The sequence below is a fragment of the Atractosteus spatula genome, chromosome 6 (assembly GCF_055471065.1).
Source record: "Atractosteus spatula isolate fAtrSpa1 chromosome 6, fAtrSpa1.hap1, whole genome shotgun sequence".
In the NCBI taxonomy this organism is placed as follows: domain Eukaryota; kingdom Metazoa; phylum Chordata; class Actinopteri; order Semionotiformes; family Lepisosteidae; genus Atractosteus; species Atractosteus spatula.
Genome location: NC_142711.1, coordinates 33,172,824 through 33,184,813, shown reverse-complemented (window position 1 = coordinate 33,184,813; position 11,990 = coordinate 33,172,824).

The window sequence follows — 11,990 nt, the reverse complement described above, 5'->3', positions numbered from 1 at the left end:
ATCAGAATCATATGAGCGTATTATATGTAGATTGTATAATGGTTTTATGGAAAAGAAATCACATTCTATGGAGAATATAAAAGATAAATGAGTGAAAGAAAGTAATGTTAGGATTTCAAATGAAGAGTGGTTTAAAATTTGTGAAATTCAATGGAGATGTACAGTACTAACTCACATTTATGGAGAGAGTTTTGCTGGAAAAATATTGTTCAATTCTTTTTTACTCCAGGACAGTAGGCACACCATACTGGGGGAAACTCTAAATGTAGGAAACAAAGAAGGTAATCATTGGCATTTATTCTGGGAGAGCCCTAAAATTAGGCTCTTCTGAACAGATTTACATGTAATCCTGGAGAACATATTTCAAAGCAATTTACCCTTTACATTTGGCACGTTGTATTTTCACTTGAGTAGTACTGATGAATATCTGTTTTGAATTATTGTTTTATATTTTATTATAGACTATAGTCTTTTTACCTGCAAAATCTAAGAGAAGAAAGTGGCTTCTCCTGGATTTACCAACAATGAAAGATTGAACTCAGTTAATGAAATATATATAATGAAAAAAATAACATTTTCACTTAAATTACAGATGAATACATTTGTCAAATTTTGGTCTAGATGGCTTAAGTACATTAAACCTTTAAAGTCTGAATTTGTTGAGAGACAGAATAAATCCATCTTGAATTAAGAATGTACATTTGCCTACCTTTTTCCTTCTCTATAGTTATAAAACCTTTTACATCTAATTTCGGATGAATATATTTTGGTAAGAAGCAAGTAAAATACTTGCCCTACCCCCACTTTTGTCACTGCATGACACACCCTTTAACCAAAGTAGTGCTTGTCCTGAACACACTCTCTTCCTTGTTCCCAGGTAATCTTAGTCTCTTTAGCTGACCTGTGCAGGTAACCCTCACCCTCTACCTGCCTGTATATCTGTAATCCCAAGGTCTCTTAACCTAAACTTCCCTCAGTCTCCAAAATGTACTAGATTCTGGTTACAATAGAGACTAAGTCATGTTTGAGCTCGCACCCTGCAGATCTCATAAACCCATCTGACTAGCAGTACCATGGGTCTCCAAAAACAAATCCTGTCTGCCATTGCAGTTTCACAGGGCTCCCTAGCTCATCTGTCCCTATAGTGTGAAGGGCTTTCCCAGGCAGTGTGTCAGAGCAGTATCACGGGACCCAACACTCATATTTGCTCCTTGCCTTCCTTGCAGCATTTAACCCCCGTAACTGGTGTGTGTGGGAGATTCTGCCAACTAATGGGTATATTATTAGATAGTGACCCCAATCTGCAGGATACTTTAACTTTTAGTCAACTATACAACCTAGCAATTTAAAGTGCTAGGACCACCCCCCACCAACAGGAACCACCAGAGCACCCACAGACCAGTCAATTTATCCTTCATATTTATAGTTTTTATTCCACTGTCAACTACAATCAGTTATCTCATTCTGCACCCCAAACATGTGAACATGTGAACACCATGGACCATAGTTACACAAAAACAATATATCCCAAAAGAGAAATTCTGCAGTGTAATTATTTGAAAAAGGCTCTGGCTGTGAAAAAGCCACAGTGCAGAAAGGAATATAATTCCATCTAGTCCTTTGATCGACAAAGCTTTAGATGATCTGACTCGATTAAATCGAATTAAAATGTCCCATTACACTCTCCCTACCCTGTTTGCACACAACAAACACAGGGTAAGGGGAGGAAGACGATGCCTGAGCCTTCCTCTGCTGTTCTCTGTAGAGTCCCTCCTCTGGTGTCTGGAGTCCTTTCCTGTGCCCAGCAGTGCAGTTTGTGTCCCCCTAAATTCTTCATTTTTCTGTGGCTTTTAAAGCCCCTTGCTGGCCAGAGCTCAGGACTCAAAATGGAGGGTGGGAGTTTCGTGGTGGAGTCTTGGATGTAGGCAGAGGTAATGGCGGGGGCTATTTTACAAAGTGACTGTATGCACATTACCAGATGTAATGATGCATTGTCTATTCTTCCCCATTCCAGAACCCTCTCCTGCTCCAAGTCCTGGATAAACCAGTCACGCAATCCCACATGTCACCTCTTAACTCTATGCTACACAAACAGTATGTTGGTGCATCTTTGAACATGGGCTCTGGCTTTACAGTCAGCGTTAGAACTTTAATTGAGGAGAATTTTAAAGAGCAAAGAAGCAGGACGACCCACCGATACCGACAACAACAATGGTCACTATATGCAAACTTAGAGTCAGTTTAACAAAAAAGTAGATGAAAACTGTGTGTGAGTAACAAATTATAAGAAAGAATCATAACGTTTCTACATAGGTAATTACAAAAATATTGTTATACGTTTGACAAAGAATTAATGTCACAGATATGTAGATTGTGCAACCAAAATGCATGATACTTTGTAGCCGACTAAATAATACTTACACTTACATACCGTTTTTCTGGACATTGCTCTCAAAGTGCTTTACAGGTAATGGGGACTCTCCTCCACCCCCATCAGTGTATAACCCCACCCAATGATACTTTATATCTAGAAGTCTTTTTGTTAAAATACAATTGTTACATTATTAGCAATTATGGACATTGTATAACTAAAATTAAAGCAGATATACTGAGATGGAACCTAACCCCCCTTTATGAGTTTTAGTTCTAGAATTGAATCGTTAGAAATTAATGTGCTACCACAATTAATCTTCTTGTAGAAGTCGTTCCAAAACAATTTTCGGAATGGGATAAAATGATTTCTAGTTTCATATGACAGGAGAGAAAACCAAAAATAAGATTGGAAATATTGCAACTTTTGAAAGATAAACAGAGAATGGATTTACCAAATTTGAATGATTACTTTTATGAATCTCAACTCTACTACACTCTGATCATTCTTAATTCCTGTAATCCAGATGATCAAATCATGTGGAAAGACATTGAATCATCCCTTATTATTCAGGCATTATTAGGTAACAAGAATTTAGATAAATTTACTGAAAAACTAAATAGTCCATGGATAAAGCTCCAACTAAAGATATGGAATACAGGTATAAAAGAGTATCACTTAAGAGATGTAGTAAAGGTACTCAGATGGTGCACCTATGATACAGAGTTTAAACCAAATAGAATGAATAATAGATGTAAAGTTTGGATAGCAAAAGTAATAGCGGTATTTTGTTCCATAATGGATAAGAATCAGTTACAAATTTGTCAGTTTTTAAAAGACACCATTTGGAGAATCATAATTATTATAGATGTCTTGAACAGCACCACTATTTCAACAGTAATATTAAGAAGGGAGAACTAGAAATTGTTGATGGTGTGGTGGAGAAAATAGTTATGGAAGCCTACAAATCAGAATCATATGAGGGTATTATATGTAGATTGTTTAATGGTTTTATGGAAAAAAATCAAATTCTATGGAGAATATAAAAGATAAACGGGTGAAAGAAAGTAGGATTTCAAAAAAAGAGTGGTTTAAACTGTGTGAAATTCAATGGAGATGTACAGTACTAACTCACATTTATGGAGAGAGTTTTGCTGGAAAAATATTGTTCAATTCTTTTTTACTCCAGGGCAGTAGGCACACCATACTGGGGGAAACTCTAAATGTGGGAAACAAAGAAGGTAATCATTGGCATTTATTCTAGGAGAGCCCTAAAATAGGGCTCTTCTGAACAGATTTACATGTAATCCTGGAGAACATATTTCAAAGGAATTTACCCTTTACATCTGGCAAGTTGTATTTTCACTTGAGTAGTACTGATGAATATCTGTTTGGAATTATTGTTTTATATTTATTATAGACTATAGTCTTTTTACCTGCAAAATCTAAGAGAAGAAAGTGGCTTCTCCTGGATTTACCAACAATGAAAGATTGAACTCTCTGAAAAAAATAACATTTTCGCTTAAATTACAGATGAATACATTTGTCAAATATTGGTCAATCTCTTAAGATAATGTCTTAAGTACATTAAACCTTTAAAGTCTGGATTTGTCAAGAGAGAATAAATCCAGCTCGAATTAAGAATGTACATTTGCCTACCTTTTTCCTTCTCTATAGTTATAAAACCTTTTACATCTAATTTCGGATGAATATATTTTGGTAAGAAGCAAGTAAAATACTTGCCCTATTCCCACTTTTGTCACTGCGTGACACACCCTTTAACCAAAGTAGTGCTTGTCCTGAACACACTCTCTTCCTTGTTCCCAGGTAATCTTAGTCTCTTTAGCCGACTTGTGCAGGTAACCCTCACCCTCTACCTGCCTGTATATCTGTAATCCCAAGGTCTCTTAACCTAAACTTCCCACAGTCTCCAAAAATGTACTAGATTCTGGTTACAATAGAGACTAAGTCATGTTTGAGCTCGCACCCTGCAGATCTCCAAAACCCATCTAACTAGCAGTACCATGGGTCTCCAAAAACAAATCCTGTCTGCCATTGCAGTTTCACAGGGCTCCCTAGCTCATCTGCACCTATAGTGTGAAGGGCTTTCCCAGGCAGTGTGCCAGAGCAGTATCACGGGACCCAACACTCATATTTGCTCCTTGCCTTCCATGCAGCACATGGGACTGTCCCTGGCCATATAACTCCACAGGATCGTGGGCCCCCAGAAAGCCTACTTTCCTTTTTGAGTTCTGACTAATTTTATTAGCCACTCTCTTTAAGATAGATGGACCACTAATCTGCTTACCACCTTTAAAACACTCTTTTTAAAGAACACATTTTAAAGAACAAAGAAGCAGGACGACCCACCGATACCGACAACAACAATGGTCACTATATGCAAATTAAATAATAAAGTGAAATAAAGTCAGTTTTGTCACTCCATGACACATTCCCCAAGCCACTGCTCTACTTCCACGTTTGTCACTGCAATACCTGCAAACATTCTTTGCTCAAATTTATTTTATGAAGAATATATGACTTTAGCAGTGAAAGTAAAGGATGAAATGTCAATATCCCAGCTTAAGATGAGAGAATCTCCCCCTTATAAAGACAAGCAGGGCCCCAATAAGTTTCAAACTGAGGGATTGATGATAGAACACGCATTACCATTTGTCATAACATTTAGTGCAAATTCAGAAAAGAAAGAAAACGTATCTGATAGATGTCAAGTTAAGACCAAGATAGATCTAAGTTAAGGCCACGACTATAGTGTGAACCAGTTGAGTGGTGTTGTTTTATAACATGGATCCAAAACTAGAATGGCTTACATACATTACATGTAAACACAGGAAAAACAAACCTAACTTTGCATCATATACTTTACTTTCAAAGCGCTTTGAGTGGAGTGTCCAGAAAAGCGCTATATAAGTGTAAGCAATTATTATTATTATTATTATTATTATTATTTACTTTACATTTATTCAGTGTGATCTCAGTTATGTTACCTTTTTGCATTCTTAAGAGCACACTAAAAGTACTGTAAATCATAAAATAAAGACAGGGCAGCTAAATTTAAATTAAGTTAGAAGGAGTAAGCTTCTTCAGTATCAAGAATGACACACACAGCAGTTGACGCAGCACAAGTGCAAACTGTGTGTGAGTGCATTTAAAAGCGAGAACAGGAAACATTTTTATGCAAAGGTTTGAAGGAGTGTCCCTTTCTGTTGAAGCTTGCTTCTTAAAAAAAATGTTGTGATCCTAGAATTAATTAGCTTCTAACTACCAAATGGGCTAGACTGGTCTTCCCCCTCATTTGCAACCATTCTTTTGTTGTTACGTTCTAAGAGGGCATTTTCAGGAAGAAGATTAAGAAAGAGGTTTCTCTTTCAGGGTGTGTTTCTTCAGAATTAAACAAAGTTGACAATAAACCACACCTGACACACACAGACTTAGAAACACACCTACATGCTATATACAAATAGAATGAGCTGGGTCATTGCACTCTTTCTTTTCATACTGATTGATCATTAAAAACACATCTGCATTCTCTATGTGTAAAAATAATGTCATTCCCTTTAACTGAGATCAGTATGACTGTGCATCAAACTCATAGTTATGTCATCAAGGAAACAGCAACTAAAATGATTTAGGTCTTCTGCTGTCAGCACTAGCTCCAGTTTCTGTCTTACTAGTATGTAAAAAGCAGGATGAAAATGTAAATATAAATATAAGAAAGGTGCAATACATTGTGCAATATATATTTTTCCATACAAATACTCCTTCAGTACTTATTGTTTAAATTCTACATAAAGACTAAATATTTTCTGAGTAAATCATTTAGTAAATCAGAATTGAAATAGAATAAATAGTTGATGGTTGCACAACACAACCTTAAACGTGCTGCCTAGTGAAATAATAACAATTCCTTACTCTTATATAGCACTTTTCTGGACACTGCACTCAAAGCACTTTACAGGTGTTGGGGACCAATGTGCACATAGATAATGCGAAAGCAGGGAAAGTGTGCCAGTACAATCGCCACACGCCAGCTATCAGTGGGGAGGAGAACAGTGTGATGACGCCAGTTCATAGATGGAGATTATTAGGAGGCCATGATTGGTAAAGCCAGGGGGGACATTTTGACCAGGACACCGGGGTAACACCCCTATTCTTTTCGAAAAATTCCCTGGGATTTTTAATGACCACAGAGAATCAGGACCTCAGTTTTACTTCTCATCTGAAGGATGGCACCTTTTTTACAGTATATTGTCCCCATCACTAGACTGAGGCATGAAGACCTACACAGACTGCAGGGTGAGCGGTCCCCTAGTGGTCCCCCTCACACCTCTTCCTGCAACAACCTTAGCTTTTCCAGGAGGTCTCCCATCCAGATACCGGCCAGGCTCACACCTGCTGAGCTTCAGTGGGCTGCCAGTTGTGAGCTGCAGGGTGATATGGCTGCTGGCCTTTGTTTTGACTCAGAAACGTTGATAATATAAAGGTGCCAGGTGCTGATCCTGGCCAGTACTGCTGAGAAAGCAAATGACCATCCTACTTGTCTATGCAAAACTGCTCTTTCATGTCTATGAAGACGATGTGGTGGTGCATGTGTCAGTCGGGCCTGGCAAAGTTGGTGCCATTGTAGACAGGCACTGGTTTCTGATGTGTTAGTGGTCTGACTAGTTGTTGTCAGGCTTGTCAGAAAAATCATGTAAATGAGTTAAGGATGGTTTGTGATGTGATACATAAAGCAGTTCTGGGGCAGTCCACGGTGCTGTTGATTTGTTGTTGGAGATAAGCTGTGGAATGTATTTCAGGATCTCTGCCCACTCCGGAATAATTTCCTTTTCTGTTTTTCTTCAAAGCACTCTGTCACCCATCGTAACCAAGGCAAGCATGGTGCATTTGCTCTAAAATCATGAGCATTCTGTGATTTTAAGGCAGACATATTTGACTGTTCTGAAAGCTGCATCTCATTTGGCTGCAACACCAAACATAATGTATGTTCTACCAGCTACTGTAGGACTGTCCATGTTCAAGGGGCACACTTGTGACATTAATCAATATTAAAAAGAAACATTATATGAAAAAACATTCTGGCTCTTGAGTACCATGCAAAGGAATGGTAATTAAAAAAATAAAGTGTGTGACCACATTGAAAATATATTCAATACGTCATTACTAGCAATAGTTTTTGTTCTAATATTTCCGGAGTGATATTATTTACCCATGGACATTTACATATTTCACAGGAGATGAAATACATGTATTTTTGCATTCAAGCATAATTGAATACAGTGTCATTTTTATCAGTCAGTCTTGAAATACGATCGAACAATTCTGAAGAGTTTTCAAAGATCCTTTCATACGGTTTGTACAATTTTGACAGCAATGTACTGTATGTTAATTTTTAGAAGCTGGCATTTGATAAATTCACGATCAATTTCGGATTAATTTATCCACCATGTATTTTACAAAAGGTAAAGTTAAGTACATGTATACGAAGGTCAGTGAAGCAGACCATATTTTGCGTGTCCTTGGAGATGCAAGTGATTTAACATGATAAAGAATAAAGTGTAAAGAATAGTGACATTTCGCAATGGTTTCACTATTCCTAGCCCTTGAAGAGATGGCTCATGTGATAAGAATGCTTTCTTATTGAAGTGTTTGCCCTGGGGGTGTTGATTTTACCTTCTAGATTCGTATCTGGCTTCCTTATTTTCTCATGTTTCATCATTTCATATGAACTTCCGGCTTTCTGAGTAGAACACACCTAGTTACTTGGAAATTTAATGTCATAGACCTTCATTCTTGCCAAGCCCGGAGTCTTGTGGTTCGTAACATGGGTTTCCCTCCGGTACAAAATTGGAAGGATTCAGAAATGATTGATCTCCAGCCTTTAAGGAAATCAGAAGAAATGTGTGCTTTTAACTTTCAAATCCTTTCAAAGGAAGAGATTGGCACAAACCATCAGACAGGTTAATGGTCTTTAATCTCTATACAACATAATGGCTCAGTGGGGGAACAATTCATGATATACTGCACCATTATTATTATTGTTATTACTACTACTATTTCTACTGACAATAATAATATTTACATACTTCCTGTACTCTGGTATATGCTCCAAATGATATATAGAAAGTACAGTATATAGGCAAAGTCCAAAACAAAGGTAATGCACAATGGATGGAAACTGTTAAAAGACATTCAGCTTGAATCACAGAAGAGATTCATCCCAACAGTTAGGTAAAGCAAGGCCTAGGAAGTAGTGAATAGAAAATAACAATGAAGATAAAGGTTTTGCTGAAAAAAAGCACTTGATTGAAAGTGCATTAAATGATTAAAAGAGAACAGAATCCAGGTAAAGAAAAGGGTTGCAATGAATTGTAAGCACAGGTAAAATGGGTGTTAGAAAGGTCTTAAGAACTAGCAAAGAATACTGCAGCGGTGGCTGATATGATAATAAGAAAACATTTCTTTTTCAGTATAATAACAGCAAAAGAAATGTAAAGGATGAAGAAAAGACTCCCAGAGATATTAATGGGAAACATCAAGAAAATGATAGGGAAATGATGCGTTAAATTAATATTTTAGTCAGTAGACTACCAAGGAAGAAAAATACTACATTAACTAATATCATAAAAGATACAGAAATTATACAGGTACTAGAAGCAGTTCAGATAAATCTCCAATACCTGATGTGTGAAAGAACTGTGCCAACTGCTATGGTGAATAACATTCACAGCAGTTTTGGAAACAGCTGCATGCATAAGCTATGCAAAATTCCATGAGTAATTAATTTCTAATGCAAATTGTTGATATTTGTTCTTATATTTATAGACAATGTTTCTGCTATCTTTGTAACTCTTAGGAAAATAACTGTAAATGTAAAATGTTTTAAAACACTGAACATGAAGAAGATACTGTATTTATGATATTTACGTTAATGTATCATTTGTTTTGTCTAGACAGTATGAGTTAGCAGTTAAAAAAGGCAAACAGAATGTTAGAAAGTGAAGTCACTATAGACTTAAATCGAGGGATGTTGACATGAAAATTGTACAGTGTAGTCCCAAGATAGCATTTAAAATGTTGTGTACAATTTTGGTCACCATGCTCAGGAATCAGTTCAGAGAAGAGTGACCAGTTACATTCTGGTGTTCACATAAATTCCTCACACTGATAGGCAAAAGGAACTAAATCTCTTTAGTCTTGAACAGAGAGGACTACCAAGTAGATCTGATTCAAGTATTCATGTCAATCCAATGGACAGAATCAACAAACAAATACAAACCGAGTCACCTAGATGGAAACTGTGGGACAGTTCATTTAAAACTGAGAACAAGAGGCACTAATGCAAAGAGACTAGCCTTGTTGTCAAAGCTGGTACTGGCTTCTATCAAAAAATGGTTGTTTGAGATCCTCAGGTCAGCTACTGAGCAACAATGTAAATGGATTGAATGGCTACTTATTTGTAACCTTTTTTATCATTAATAATTCTTCACATTTTAAGTCCCAAAGGATCCCAAAATGCATTACATGTTTGAAGGAACCTGCTTCATCCACTACTGCATCTCTGCAGTGCTTTCACCAACTGAATTAAGAGTGAACAAGATATTAGGTTGTTCACATTGCATAAGCCCACAATGGAATTTAACAAGGATGCTGGGGTGTCTTATTAATTTATATTTTCTTTTCAAAAGGGATGTGGCACAGTGGCAAGGTCGCTAGCATTGTTAGCTTGCAGCACTGGAGCTCTGTCTTCAGTTCCTGGGGTGATATTTACATGGAGTTTGTATTTTCTCCCGGTGGTCATGTGGGTTTCTTCCAGGTGCTTCGGTTTCCTCCTACAGCCCAGAAATACTGGTAGGCTAATTGGCTTCTGACAAAATTGGCCCCGGTGTGAGTGTACACATCTGTGTTTGTCCTTATGTGTCCTGCAATGGACTGGCATTCCCCTGCAAACTTATACTGGTTAATGTGGTTAAGAATTGGATGGATGGTTATTCTGAAAAGGGGAATCTCTACAAACAGGATTCATGTGGAAACTATTTGGAAGGGCATTTAAAACCTAGAATAGGAGGCAGGTCCAAACCCAAAGGGATGTTTGAAGGCTATGTAGTTGAACCCTACACATCTGGATAAGATCATGGATCGTTAACTACTCACTACGAAATCGGCCAAATTGGCTGAACAGCCTACTCTCCTTTGTAAGCTGAGGATCTCATACATGGGCAACATTTTTAAGTTATTACACAATTTTAAATAACCAATTGCGTGTTTCTCAACTCTTGTGTCTGACAACCCTGCAACTGCAAACAGGAGAGAATGAGGAAGTACAGACAGACACCTCCCCTCTTTACACAGCTTCTGGTCACTTGTGTAATAACAAGGCACAGGGGTACACAACCTGTAACTGAAGGTCCAGCTGCAGATGCCTTGCTATTCCTGGGCCCTGGGTTCGATTCCTAATTGGGAAACCTTCTGTGTGGAGCTCAACATGTGCTTTGTTTTCCGCTGTTTCAACTTGACATTACCATGTTATATAGGAACAAATATGATGAATTCCAGACTGAAAATTAGAAATAAAAAACCTCTTGATTCAGACATTTCACAATAGTTTTTTTCAGCGTGATAAAAGTAAAATTAACCACTCCTTATTCCTTTGCAGCCAACACACTGACGCCAACATGATACTGTTTTCATAGCACGAGCAGAAGTTGGAGGGCAAGGGATCAGCGAAACCTTTCCACCAAATTCATGGTAATAAGCCTCCACTTGTTTATGACGTCTTCAAACTTGGCAACACTGGGGTTTACCTATTATATCAGTCCTTACCCTTCCTCATTCCTTCCACAAGGGAAAAAAACGCTCAATCATGAATCACAAAAACATGTGGTCACTGCATTAATCACAAACCTGGATAAGTCAACTGACAAATTCACACTTAAAATGTGAACTGTTTTTATAGTAGGACATTTACTGAAGTAATCTATAGCAGATGCCAGGCTCAACTGCAGTATTTTCTACGGAATCAGAGTCCACAAACCTGACCACTACTCCATATTGCTGCCTTTTACCACCCCCATTCTGTTTTCACCCCAAACCTTTCAGCTCAGCTTTTATCTACCACAGAACATTTATCAGGACAGTGAAGCACAAAAAACTGAAGACTTCCACTATTACAAAATTAAAGTTTAAGACAAGTTTTTCACCATCCTGTGCAATCTGATCATTTTAGCATTCTCTGTAAAAACAAAAAAACTTTGCTAAAATAAAGTAACAGAAGTTATCTACTGACGATGGGAATCAAGGCTCCCTCGGGGTTGTGCAGTTCTACATTTTGTAGCATTTTACGCAATGAAAATGTAACTTCCAGAATTTATTGTAGCATTCGTACATTAATAATTCACAATCTTTAAACAGATTTAGCAGATATTCTACAGCAAGACATTAAAACCACCATAAAAAATAACATCTAAATGTTAAGCCACAGGAAATTGATGCTGTAATTGCTGCATTGCTCTGCAGCATTCTGAAGACCCTTTAAAGATTACATTTGTGTTCTGGTCTTTTCTGTATTCACAACATGTATGGTCACTTGCTTTGTTAA